This window comes from Chlamydotis macqueenii, chromosome 3 (assembly GCF_036417535.1).
Source record: "Chlamydotis macqueenii isolate bChlMac1 chromosome 3, bChlMac1.mat, whole genome shotgun sequence".
In the NCBI taxonomy this organism is placed as follows: domain Eukaryota; kingdom Metazoa; phylum Chordata; class Aves; order Otidiformes; family Otididae; genus Chlamydotis; species Chlamydotis macqueenii.
Window position 1 is genome coordinate 109,778,188 of NC_141558.1, and position 14,195 is coordinate 109,792,382.

Below are 14,195 nucleotides of genomic sequence, written 5' to 3' on the forward strand. Positions count from 1 at the left end.
TAGACACCTAAGCGTCGATAACCGAGTCTCATCCTCAGGTGAGGTGAGTGACCCCCTACCCTGTTCCACACAACTGGAGCGGCTCCCCTACATGTTGTTTGAGGCGTAAGAAGAAGTTTTGTGCACACTGGAACTGCATCTCTGTGTGCAACTTCAGTCACCCCTGGGCCTGTGAGATGCATCCCACTGTGGTGGCAGGCCCCGCGCAGTGCCAGCAGGCGAACGCTTCTTCTCTTCCTCCCTTTTCCCCAGAGGGGTATTATCAGATCCATGTTTCTGGGTTGGGAAGCTCACTCAGGTGACCCCGTATGCAGGTTTTAGTGGTCTTGGAGGAGTGAGGCTGTATCCTATCCATGCGTTAGAGCTCAGGGCTCTTCCAAGCACACTCAGCCCATTCCCGTATCATAGGCAAGATCTGCATATCCACACAGAGATGGGACAGTTCAACCATGGAGCAGGACAGCGCAGTCCCCCTCATCCCCCTTTCTCTGCCAGGAGATGACTGTGTCACGATGCCGGCGCACAGAAAGCAGGGTTCCCCTTTTAGCAGTTCACCTTTCCTTGCCTGCAAAGCAGAGAAGCTGAGCAGATTTTGTTTCTGGCTCGCAAAGAGAACGATGATGATCTCTTAAGAGAGAAGTCACCATGACATGTATGTCTTTCCATGTCAACAAGGTGTCGGCTCTTCTGCTCCTGAGCGAGCTGCTGCCTGGGTTTTCTCTCAGCTGTGTTTCTGACTGAGCGGTTTGTCTGTCTTTCCCTTTTACTGTTAGCAAAAGTCTTGATCCCAGGAAAGGCTGAAAATCCTAGCTCTGACTCTGATAGAAAGACAAAGGTAATTTTGGTATCTGGATGTCTATGATTCTCAGTGAAGTCTCTTAAATCCTTATTAGTTTAAAATCCTGAGTGCTGTTCTCAGGGAGGTGCAGACATCTGGTTTATCTCAGCCTCAGGACGTCTGGGTTCCCGTAACAAGTGAGATTTTGTGGGAATCCTTCTCTGCCTCGGCAGTCAGACAGCGAGTGGGCTGTACGTCACGAGCAGTCCTGGGTCAGGCTGGCTCGCCCGCCCTTCCTTCTCCCGTTTCCTTCTTTTCCACTGGAGAAGTTATTTGTGTGTATTATTCTTGCTGCTGTCTCTCTGTAATCACATATTTTTCAGAGGAAAGTCAGTCTCTCTTTTCACTGGAAATCCAATGAGATATATCGCTAAATGTAAAATCAAATCGAATTTCTTGTCAATGGAAGGTGGGCTTTGTGTTGTATTTCCTGATGGGTCTGTGTTTCAGCTTCTGCTGGCCTCCAGTTCTTCCAGTCCAGAACTGAAAATACAATATTGTACATCACTGGGAAGGAACTGGGGGCTCTGTCTCTGCTTCAGGAAGCAAGTTATTTCATTTTCTAAGTATCTCACATGGCTTAAACAGGATATATCATAGGGTGAGAAGTAGAAAATGTCTCCCAAATAACATGAATTAGGTAAAAAGAATGATCTGTACCTCTTGTATTTGTGGAATTGGCTTGTATCTCCATAAAGATTAATGTAAATGGTAATCCTTTCTCTGAAAGGCTCAATATGATCAGGCCTGTTGGTGTTAGCCGTCCTCCTTCAGTATGTTTCTGATCAAGAACTTACACACGATAAATAGTAAACAGTAATTTAGCAGCTCGCAGTTTTGTGAAGCTGTGCAACTGATTTATTTGCAAAGGAAGTGGTATGCCTTTGTTGGTTTCTCAGTGGAGGTTTCCATTGAACAAAACTCAGTTTTAAGAAGCTGTGAAACACTTTCATAAAGCCTAAATCGAACAATATTCCAGTAGAACACATGCTTCATAAAAGTAGCTATACGGATGTAAAATCAGTTGTCAGCCAGACTGTATTCTGACTTGAAATCTTTTCTCCATGCTAGGGAAACCGGGCTAGAATAAATTATTATTATATGAGTGCATAAGTGATTTGGAAACCATACGCAGAGAGTAGTTCTCAATGATACACCATTAAATGTAGTGCTGCAAGTGTTTTCCCTTGTTCTGGTACTATTCAGTATTCTCATTGACTGCTTGGATGAAAGGTTAGAAAGTACACTTAATAAATTCATAGAGCAGAACAAGTCCGTTGGAAGCAAGGCAATTGAAAATGACCTTGATAAAGTAGCGGAGTAGCCTAGAAAATGCCGGCTTTCCACAGTTAAATTACAGCAAATGCAGAGCTGTACGTCTAGCTCAACATAATGAGCTGCACGTAAATACAGATGGGAAACAGCTGGCCAAGCAGCAGTTCTGCAGAAAAGACCCGGCGTCGTAATGACCCCAGGCTGAACACGGCATCAGTGATGTCATGCTCCTGCAAACAAGGCCAGCGCTGTTGTGGAAGGGGACTAATAAAGCATAAAATGTAATTATTTTGTTCTGCTCAGCACTAATAAGGCCTCAGTGGAAGAGTTTTACCCACTTGCAGGAACTGTTGGATCAGGTGGGATCCAAGAAGGGAGCAAACTGGGCTCAAAGATCTAAAACACGTGGGCCTTCAGGGACAGGCTGAAGGGTTGCTTAGTCTAGACGTGAGAGGAGGGAAGGAAGATGCTATAGGAGCCTTCGTATAGCAATGGGGAACTCTAAAGAAGGGATTTAGCTCCTGTGCGTGCTGTCGGTACAGGAAAGCAGAGCTTAGATCTCAGCAAGGATGATTTAGTATAAGTGTCAGGAAAAAAAATGTAAGTGGCAAGGAAAACTGGAGCCCTGGAATACGTTGTTTAGGGGAAATTCATGGGAACGTCAGCCTTGGAGATCCTTAAAAATAGGTTAGACAAACATCAGCAGGCATGGCGTAGGGTAGGGATGGGCGAAGCGATCTCTCAAATTACCTGCTAGCCCTGTTCCTTTAGTGGTTTCTATCCATGTGAAAATGCTAAAGATAATAATTATACGTGCAAAAAGCGCTTTGGATATCTCCACAAAATTTCAGGGAATGTAACGAAAACCTTAATATTAGTTCTGGAATTTATTGCATGACTTCTGCATTTACATTAGATTGAAGAATTATACTTTTTCTAATTTTGCCCGTGTTGGTACTGACTGAAAATTACTAGACTCTGATGGCTTTGGGAATGGTCTTTATGAAATAAATAGGTGAACGTGGTCAGATACATGTGGTAGGATACAAAGGACTCAATTCTAGCCACAAGAAAATTTGGTCTTTAGTCTACTTACAGTCCGTGGAAAAAAGATGGGTACTTTTTAGAGATTACCTAAGGAGTGTTTTAGAGATTACCCTCCAGGGTCACCTCTGTCTCTCCTACCTGTTCTGTAGCAAATATATATTGGAGGCGTGTTCTTGCTCTTTCTTTTTCGCAGTCTGTTATACTAAAAGTTGGGTTTTCTGAGAATGAGAGTGCCTGGACTTCAAAGAGGACTGTCTGGAAAAAATACAGTTGGCAGGAAATCAGAGTAGATAATCTAGTGGTCTTTCTCTGACCCTCGGTTCTGTGAAACCCATTCAGTGAGTCATTTATGAAGGATTTATAGTTGTTATGATTAATATTTATCAACACATAATGGATGTGACCAGTATGTGTTAGAGATACTTCTACACCAAACTTACATAAGCCACTTATTAATCTGTTGGATTCTTACTCGTTAATTGTTCATTAATCCTTTCAATTGTTTACACTGTATGTCATGTGCAGTGCGTGTGAGAGACAATACAGCACTTTTAGCCAGAAAATCTGCTATAAAAAATTCTTTTATACAGAGGTAATATTTTAAAGAAGATTTTAAAGTACTAAGCTACTGGACATTCAAAGGGAAAATTAATAGTATTTTTAAAATAATGGTATGTTTAATCCTGAATAATATTTTAGCAATCCTGCAGTTTAAGCCACTGTTCTCCCTCATAAGCATCCTGTGGCTGACAGAGAGACTGTAAACTTTAGCCAAAATCTGTTATTTATGAAGCATTTGCTATTGCCTGGTAAAAAGAAAAAAGTCTCATTTTTGGGGGCTTTTTAAAAACTGGAATTACACTCCAGCAACCAGTGATGACTAGTTATTGTTCCTTTTGTCAACAGGCAAGATGAAGGAGGTTCTGGCAGCTTACCATGTCCCGGGCTCTGCAGAGTTAAGTGAGAAGTGCGCCCATGTTCTAGCATGCATCACATCGCGTCTTGGGTCTGAAGTGCCAGAAGGATCCCAGCGCTGCAGACTGAGACGGCTCTGAGCACCTCAGTACTCCGTTTCTGACAGAACCCAGGGATGGCAAACTTACATACCAGTATTACCTGTCTGGGGCAGGTTTAATTTTATAAATTAAAACCATAAACTCTATGAGTTTCTAGACCATATTTGTGCTGTTGAGGATGATCTGCTCAGATGAACAGTTTTGCATCCATTGGAGACAGGTTCTTCTGCTGGACCAGAAGATGACAGTGGATTGTATATTGTAACTAATACCATTTGTAGCGTCTCCTAGTGCAAATAATTGAAGAACAGGTTGCAAGAAAATCCTGTAGGGAGTAAGACATGCTTTGTTTTGATCTACAAATTTTAAAAAATGTTTTGTTTTTTTTTTAAAGATAACCACTTTTACATAACACTATGTGTGCAGTCTATGTGCAGCTCTTCACTGTGGCTATCTATGAAACTCCAGAGACAATGAATTCCTTGTGAGATACCTGAACCTTTTTAGATTTATGATGAATCCTTAAATTATGAGAGTATCATGAAAAACTAGAAGGGAAAAGTTCCAGGGCTTTTCTTTGACTAGATGTCTCCAATTACTCCCTGTTAGTATCCTGAAATGAGGAGGAAAGGGCAGGAAGCAGACATGAAATACAAAAAATATACATTGCATTTCTTTTTTGGCACACTCACCTATCTGAATGTGTGTTTGATCTAATAGCCAAGGGGAGAGAAACAGCAAGTGATCTGAGCCCTCACATGAAAGGTCTGTGTTTTTGGGCAGTTATTTGCTAATTTTGTCTCTTGAATAGCTATAGAAAAGAAGGAATATGTATATGCCCCACCATATGTGAAAAGGACGTACCTGCCATTCCTTTATTTATTTTTACTCTTTCAAAAATTAAAGTGCCAGTTATTTGGAATGCTGTAGTCTGTGGTCTCTTTACATTTGTTTAGTGAGATCCTTTCAGCAAGATCATTCCCATTACAGTGTAACTGCATGGTGACCACAGCTTTGGGCCTGTATAATAAAGATCTAAATTCAAAATTTCATTTCTCATCATTCTCTCTACGTTTATGTCGTACCTGCAAGTCTTTGATTGGAATCCTGCTTATTGCTGATCACGGTTTAGAAGACGATTTGACTAAAAAAAAAAGTTAAGACAGAAAGGTATTTGTGTGGTTAGACCTTGTTCTCCTTTGTATCATTGTTCATAACAGGTTAAAGGGCAGAGGGATTACAAAATGTAAGCAATAGCGATGCTTAAATTCAATTAGCACATGAGGCCCCAGGGCAATGAGGAGATCAGGCTCCTCCCATCCTGTATTTATGGCCATGCTAAAGTATTTGACATCTGGTCTCTATTAATTAGTAATCCTGGAAAGGTAGAGGAGGAAAAAGCTGCAGAAAAGCTAAGTCTAAGCCAGCTTTGATTTACTCTGCATGTGATATATTGTGCTAGGCATATGTACATCAGAGTTTAAAAGCCAATTAGACTCTTTTTCCTTCCTCCTTCTTATTTTCTTCTTTGAAGACAAAAAAAAAACCACAAACCCATAAAGCTATTAAGTTTGTGTGAGCAAAGACTGCACATTGCATTTCAAAAATTAACGTGGTCTTGACAAGGCTGCCCTAGCCACGCTGCATCCCCTGACGCCATGGTTAGCTTCCAGCAAACCCCTGAGGTCTTGTCAACAGAGAACTTTGAAACCTCTTAGTTGGTCATCAACATTATCCTGTGTCTTGTGCAGTCACATACGGATGGCACAGTGCTCACCATGGCAATGCATTTCAGCGTGAATGGGGTCAGGCAACAGCGGCTGAGTGCAGCTTCCTGATCAATTTAAGCCAGTCCAAGGCTGTGCCCCTCCTCGCAGAGGGCAGCCCCGTCTTCCCCCTTTGCCCTGCTCATTCCTTCCCACTACCACCCTCGAAGAGCTGCACACCTATGAGGCTTCCTGGTCTGATTGAAAACGTCCCAGTGTAAGAGTTTAGCTCTTGTGCCAGCCCTGGCACCAGGAAGAGGACGGGAATGAACACTCTTCTATTAGTTTTAGGTCGGCTTACACTGATGGAAGAACCATGCCTTCAGGTCCCTTTTACTGCCAATTAACTCATCTTATAATCTAAGCTTTATATTTAGGCACATTGATTTCTTATGGCTAAGAAGTATTCCTTGATTCAGTGACGCTGCAGAGAAAATAAAGCACTGAAAATGATCTAAATCCATAGAAATAATAATTTAAAAACCCCAACCTTTAAAACTACCTATGCGGTGGCAGTATTTGAAATACAAGAAAAATACATTGTGGTCAAATTATTCTGGAGACCAAAACATTTTCAGAAGAGAACAGAAGTGAAAGCCACGTGCGGTAGCAATACCAGGGGGTGTGAGGCTCCTGTGCTAGCAGCTCTTCAGCTGTTCATGAGATCTGTGCTCAGTAGGTAGCCAGCTGGACCTACTGGAACTGTAAATGCTTGAGCTTGACCATGGCAACATTTGAATTTGAACATCAAATTTGACTTGCCCCAAGATCAGGGCCTGTTTTAGAGAAACAGCTTTTTGTCTGTGCCTTACTGGGGGCTGCCGGAAGCTTGACCATCCTGTTGGGTGAACTTTTCTGGTGAAAAGACGTGCGACTGTTGCCCATCTGTTGAAGGAGTGAATAAAAACCAAAACACAACAAAACAGGCAAACCTCCGGGCACTCCAGTAAGGGCAGAAGTTGAAGCTTTTTGTTCTTCGGATGAATCCCCCTTTGAGAAGCCTTCCCATGCTTTCCTTTGGCATCTGGACAAGCCCTTCTTTGTGAAGGGACATGAATATGGAGAGACCTTGCAGTGCATCCGTCTCTTCAGTCAGCTTCAAAGGAAAGTTTCAAAACTCATTGTTTTCTGGCAGTTTTAAACATCTGAATCGGGGTAGCGCTGGCTTTGCAAACGGTATTGGCTGACTTTGATGACTCGGAGCAATTTGCACAGTTAGAACAAATACTTAATGTGGACTATTTGGCTTAGCAGGCAAGAGCGTTGGTTTTGCTGACTGAATTGAATATGTGAGCATGTAGTTCACATTCAAATAAGATGGTCTTAAGTCATTTCCTTAGCAGACAAGAATCCATTCCAAGAATAAGAACATTCAGGGTCCAGACCTGAAATAAATAGTAAGTTTAGAGACAGGTCGTTTGTCCAGTGTGGTTTGGGTGTTAGAAATCTAAGAGACAGTTGATTTTTCAGGTCACAGCTGGGATTTTGGTGACAAAGTATGAGCATGTCTCTGCTACAGCTGACCACACCGACTCTTACCTGCAACTGCAGTTCTGTTCCTGCTGCCAGTCTGCATTGCTGTGATGGCACGGGCTTTTACAATACCAGCTTGCTTTAGATTGCTTACAGTTACATTCCCTTGTTTTTTAACTCTGTGTTTGTGTACCTGCTGCTTCTGTTTAATCCTGTTCATAAAAGGGAAACCCCAACAGTTGGCTATCAAATTTTCATGTAGTTGTTAGTTGTTACTCGAAAAAAAGCCCAAGTTTTTTAGCAAATACAACCATATTTCATAAGCAATTATCTGTCTGTCTTTTAAAATTCTCAGTTGCAATCTTCATTTAGAAATCTCAAAATACTTGTCAAATACTAAATAAAGGAGTCTCACAGAAGTTTCTAGGCAGCATACGTTTTATTCTAATGTATAAGCAGATAAGCTAAATCACTGGAGAGCTAAGTACCGTCACTCATATTTCACAAGAAGTTGCTGCGCTGTGATCAACAATAAACAAGACCAATGATAACCTTGTAAGGAAGCCAACATCTTAAAAAGTTATTAGCATGATTTTTCTCATGCCCTGTTGTGTTTTCCTTCTATGCAAAGAGAGCCCCTCTGTCAGCAGCTTCACTTCATCTCAGCTTCTGCAGGAGCTCTGTACCTGTTCCCTCTCCATCTTGCAAGAAATAATTAGGTTTCACGACTCCATATAATGGAGTAATGATACTCAACTGCCTCCTGGGAATCGCTGTGAAGGGTCATCTTTGTACTTTGTGTTGCATCAGTTCATGGCCAATTTCAAGGCTGTCTTCTTCTCTGGTTTGGCTGGCACTTTTGCCTCCTAATGATAAATAATGCTCTTGGGATCATGTCTGGTTTTGAAGTTAGTCTTTGCTGATGAAGTCTGAGGGAGAAAGCACACTCCTGGCTACATCATAAAGAAGAGGAGTTTCTGTGGTGTGTCGCTGGGCTCTCCACAGTGCCGTTCATAGGTGGTGATGTGCACCCGCTCCAGGTGTCAGATACGAGGTGCAGAGTTAATGAAATACTCAGTTAAGAGTTTATTTCCCAGCTGTTATCACTGTTTTCTTAAACCCCCGGGCAGAGCTGGAAGTTGAAGCGATGGGCAGAATTAACAGCGCTCATAAAGGCCGATCGCAAACCAGACTGGGAAAACCTGGTCCGTACGAAGAACTTCACATGTGATTACTTAGGTTAAAAAAGGAAAGGCAGCCAGGCACTTTCTTGCAAACTTAAACAATGAACTGGTGAAGTCAGAAAATCAGCAAAGCAGCACTGAAAATGGAGGATGTGCTGTTCACGCCAGTTCTGCTTTTCACCAAGGCTCCCTATTGCCAGCCCAGAGCTTTAAAAGACTTTATACCTTTTTATTACTACCCCTAAAAACATGCAGGGAACCGCTTGATCAACTTGAAAAGACAAAAGTGTTAAAAAATGTTGCCACCTTCTCGCTTACAGGGAAACAGGTAGATTCAGCATTAACTCGAACAGCTGAATTAAGTATTCCTGAACTCAGAAGCAGGAGGGAGCAGTCACCGCTGGCTGCGGGGCCCTGCCCTGCACACCCGTCCCACAGGGACCTGCAGCCAGAGCTGCTGCGAGGCAGAAGGTACTGCCCACCCATGGCCCCACAAGGCACATTTCGTGGCAGATGAGCTTTGGCAGGAGAGGGAAAGCTTTTCCTGGCTCGTCGTTACTCCTGGGGACAGCACAGCCATCGTAGTGCTGGCAGGCGATGAATGGGAACTGAACTGGAGGTAGATGAGAATGACCCCAAGCTCTCTGTTCGTCTAATCGCAGACACCTTTCACAGCTACCACCCTCTGTTTGCTCCGGTGTTCACTTAGCGTGTAGGCACCAGAGAGTTCACGCTCTGTCTCCATGGGAAGCTGGACCTATGGAGCTCTAACCATCAGTGGATGGCAGAAAAACAGCAATTTCAGCTGTACCTGTGGTAGTCAGCCACACAATGATGTTTCCCTTAAAATCCCAAATATGTAAGTTCATACTGAATAAAATAAAGCCCCTGACTCTCATTTAGGCACAAAGCTTCCGATTAAATCCCATTAAACTGGAAAATTAAAAATTAAATATTTGAAACTGCATTACCTATCACCTTCAGTAAAATCCTGGAAGCTAGCAAAAAGCAGAAAAGTGTCTACTTGTTTGTGAACAGGATGTTTTGTTTCAAAAAACAGCCTAAAACCTATGTGAGATCCAGATCAGCTTCTTACCACAAAAGTGCTATGAAACATTTCTGTCAGCCTTGGTTTTGCTGCGACACGGAAGTGTCCTGTGCGACACAGATTTGGATGGTTTCAGGAATTACCCTCCCAACAGGCTGATTTATAGCAGATTTTATCAGGTGGGTTTCTAATCAATAACCCTCACAAGGCCCAGACCAGGATCTGCTGTTTGGTTTATTTTAATTTTGTTAGTACTGTTTGTTAGCAAAAGAACTGCAAAATAAAAGTCAGAACTAACAGTGAGCCTCCAGATAAGCTGAGGCAGAGACCTTCATGGTGTCCAGCTGGGAGACCCCGGCTGATGCCACATGTCCCCCTCACTCCCCAGCAGTGGGTATATTGAGCAAGTGGTTAGTGCCATTCTGAAGTTCCTCTGATGAAAGCCCTGCCCTGCACAAATTTGTGCTGCCTGGCCGATGCGAGGTGCCAAGCACCTTGGCTTGCTTTGGTTCAGGTGAGAACTGAAGCACCTGCAGACCTTGAGGAACAGGCTCGCTGAAGAAGCCGAGCCGTAAGCTGGCGGAGACGGGACATGTTGTTGACATTCGGTGGAAGAGCTCCTTGGCACGGCAGGGGAAGCAGGAATGGCCTCCAGCACAAGTAAAGCCATCCCTGCAGAGTTTGAACAATTATTGTCATCTGTATCTGGATGAGACTCAAAGGAAATAAAACATCTGAGTTTTTTTTTTTCTTTTTTAGAGTGCGTGTTCTGTACATCAGCCAGTGCTTTTTCCGTGGGCGTTCTCACAGCCTCCCTGTGTTCAACACAGTGACAGAGTAAGAGAAAGGCTTGTTAGCATAGCTTTGAAATTATCATCTCTTCACTCAATGTTGTAGCTTAACTTCACATAACTGATTACAAATACTGTTACAATGGCAGCTGTTAAGCTCCAGAGAGAAGGATATCCATTCCTATTCCAGCTCCCCTTCTCAGGCAGTTTTACAATCGACATCTGCAGGGAATACTGGAGCAGTGATTCATCGTTAAGGGCAGACCATCCATCTTGGATCGGGTTTGCCTGGCAATGTTTTGGTAGCAGGGAGGCTACAGCGTGTCTTCTGTGGGAAGCTGCCAGAAGCTTCCCCCATGTCCGACAGAGCCAATGCCAGCCGGCTCCAAGACGGACCCACCGCTGGCCAAGGCCAAGCCAATCAGCAACAGTGGTAGCCCCTCTGGGATAACATCGTTAGGGAGGGGGAAAAAAACTGCTGGGAAAAAAACAGCAGCAGAGAGAGAAGTGAGGATGTGTGAAAGAAACAGCCCTCCAGACACCAAGGCCAGTGAAGAAGGAGGGGGAGGAGGTGCTCCAGGCGCTGGAGCAGAGATTCCCCTGCAGCCCGTGGTGCAGCCCATGGTCCCAGCCAGCTGTCCCACTGCAGCCCATGGAGGCCCATGGAGGAGCAGAGATCCACCTGCAGCCCGTGGAGGACTCCACGCTGGGGCAAGTGGATGCCCGAAGGAGGCTGTGACCCTGTGGGAAGTTCGTGCTGGAGCAGGCTCCTGGCAGGAGCTGCAGCCCCATGGGGAGAGAAGCCCAGGCTGGAGCAGGTTTGCTGTCAGGGATTGTGACCCCTTGGGGGACCCACGCTGGAGCAGTCTGTTCCTGAGGGACTACAGCTCGTGAAAGGGACCCACGCTGGAGTAATAAATGGAGAACTGTAGCCCATGGGAAGGACTAATTTTGGAGCAGTTCATTGGAGCACTGTCTGCCATGGGAGGGACCCCACACAGCAGCAGGGGAAGAGTGTGAGGAGTCTCCAACACCCATTCCCCATTCCACTGCACCACTGGAGGGGAAGAGGTAGAAAATTCAGCAGTGAAGTTAAGCCCAGGAAGAAGAAAGGGGTGTGAGGAAGGTATTTCTAAGATTTGGTTTTATTTCTCATTATCCTACTCTGATTCGATTGGTGATAAATTAAACTAATTTCCCAAAGTCAAGTTTGTTTTGCCTGTCATAGTAGTTGGTGAACGATCTCTCCCTGTCCTTATCTCGACCCCTGAACCTTTTGTTGTATTTTCTCTCCCCTGTCCAGCTGAGGAGGGGGAATGATAGAGTGACTTTGGTGGGCACCTGGGGTCCAGCCAGGGTCAACCCACCGCACATCTCCAGGCCAGAACATTAGATTTCCCAAATGTCACAGTTTCTAAAATATAATCTGTTACGAGGCTCCATTTTTTGTGTTGTCATTGCTCTTTTGTATGTTTGTTTTTAAGATCTTCCAAGTCAGAGATAGTGATTTTTTTCTCTTTGTTCATAGGCATAAACAGGTATTAGGTGATGAATCAAAGCGCTCTTAGAAAGCATTGTGTGCCATGAAAGAGACAATCAATAGGAGAACCTATACATAGCAAACTAGTTCTGTAATTATTTGTTTTCCAGGTCCTAGGCCTTTCTTGTATGTAATCACTTCGTTATCTCTTCCCGTAATAGTACAGAGTGTGTGCCTACACTACTTTGTAGGATGTATTCGTGCTAAGAATTACAGACTGAATTCCTGTAACTCAATGGCCTCTTGAAGACCATGGCAAAACTTGCACAAACTTCCGTGGGACCAAGGCTTGGTTCTGGATGGTAAACATCTATCAGTGCACGCAGAAAATCACGTCTCCGTCGTGATGACAGCCCTGTGTTCACTGAACTTGCTGTGAGCCAGTCTAGACGTAGAAATTCAAAGGAGAAAAGCGTCTCCTGGGTGCTGAAGCCCAGCCCCCTGTTATCAGAGATGGCCACGTTCTGTGAGTGTGTTCAGTCACGGAGCAGGTTCTTTCCCCAGGGGAGTCAATGGGAATCGATTAGTCCTAAATATCCCAGGCTAGCAGCAGCTGAACCCAAAAGAAACAAGAAGCAAGCATAGAAATGCAGAATGGCACAGAGCATTTTTCTCAAATAATAGTATTTCTGATCTTTCAAAAACCCAGAAGGAAAACTCTGTTACCATCTTAAATAAGTTTCCGGCGGTTCCAGGGGCACACAAGGCTTCAAGACCAAACGAGAGCTCTCTTGTCCCTAAGATTCCTGGTCTTTAGTCAAGAACACTGAAAAATAATGGAAACACATGAAGACCAGTTGAAAGATGAAACCTCTTTAGCAGCGGTAGCACTTCAAATGGTGAATGCTGCCATTCAGGTTTGGAAAGGCAGCTTCAAAGCCAGTGACATGTTTACTTGGTTTGGTCGCTTGTAGGTTCTTCCTCCCGTCCTTGCTGTGCTTCTGTTTGTGAAGAGGGAAGGTAAAACCATGCTCTGAGTCATGGCCGTGCAATGAAGTTGAAGTTAATGACCAGTTTTGCTTCATTAAAACTATGATGAGCGTTGCCAGTCTGGGAAATGTGGGTCACTGCTCTTTGGCAAAGCTGTGTACGTCCTTTCGGGGAGACTGGCCACAGCAGAGGCTGTGTGAGTGTGTGGCCACCTCTGATCTTTTGATGCATGCCCCTAGCCAAAGAGCTGCCACATTCCAGGGTGAATCAGGGAGGAACATCTGAGGTCAGAGCTCCAGCGGCACAGCAAAGCCATCTGATGTCAACAGCTACCGACCTGCTGCGGCTGGGAAGTGTGGGTCATGCAACTTTCAAACTTAGATGAACAGGGCCTTGTAATAAAGCTTAACCTAAAGGGGCCCTACAGGAAAAAAATGGGGAAAAACTCTTCAGCAGGGCCTGTTGTGACAGGTCAAGGGGCAATGGTTTCAAAATAGAGTGAGGTAGATTTAAATTAGATATTAGGAAAAAATTTTTTACCATGAGGGTGGTGGAACACTGGAGCAGGTTGCCCAGAGAGGTGGTGGATGCCCCATCCCTGGAAACATTCAAGGCCAGGTTGGACGGGGCTCTAAGCAACCTGATCTGGTTGGAGATGTCCCTGCTTCTTGCAGGGGAATTGGACTAGATGGCCTTTAAAGGTCCCTTCCAACCCAAACCATTCTATGATTCTATGATTCTATGGTTCTATGATTCTATGATTCAGTCTTAGGCTTTTCACATTATTAAATTATATAAAAAATACAGATTCTTTGCCGTTGTCTTTGCTACCACATGCCCAGTTACACGTAATTCCGGTCAGCCTCGCTCTTTTTGTTTGTCTTAAAAAGTCCGGGTTGTTAGGACCCATTTCATATTTATTTCAGAACATCTTTTTAAGTACCACACGTGCTCTAAGCCTGCTTTTCAATGGCAGCTCTACATTCTGACGGTGAGGACTGTCACTTAGGTGGGTTTAAGAGCAGTGCTCTGCCATCCTTTGACAATTTGCATCCGCAGGGTCTTTCCAGGGCAGATTGTGCCCCCATCCTGGGTCAGGGCAGGGTGACGGAGGGCATCTTCCTCTCCCAGCTGCAGTACTCGCCACCCTCTGCGCGGCGGCCCATGAGCAGGGGCGGCGGGTCCCCTCAGCCGGGCCCAGGAGCGGGCGGGACGTCCTGATGGGCTTGCCAAGAGTTGAGAGGGCTGAAGCAGAAACGCAGGGCTGGGTTCTGGCCGCTGCAGACT

At 44.5% G+C, this 14,195-nt stretch overlaps 1 protein-coding gene across 2 annotated transcripts in view; it reads left to right on the top strand.

Moving 5' to 3' along the window:
* Nucleotides 1-14,195, top strand: part of SCAF8 (SR-related CTD associated factor 8) — a 171,319-nt gene that overhangs the window by 93,685 nt on the left and 63,439 nt on the right. The window contains exon 21 of one of the 2 annotated variants that reach the window (XM_086743404.1): nt 4,067-5,228. The exons of the other annotated variant lie outside the window; for it this stretch is intronic. The gene's annotated coding sequence lies outside the window, so the exon portion shown is untranslated. Of the gene's footprint in view, nt 1-4,066; nt 5,229-14,195 lie in introns of those variants that run through there. 2 annotated transcript variants of the gene reach the window in all.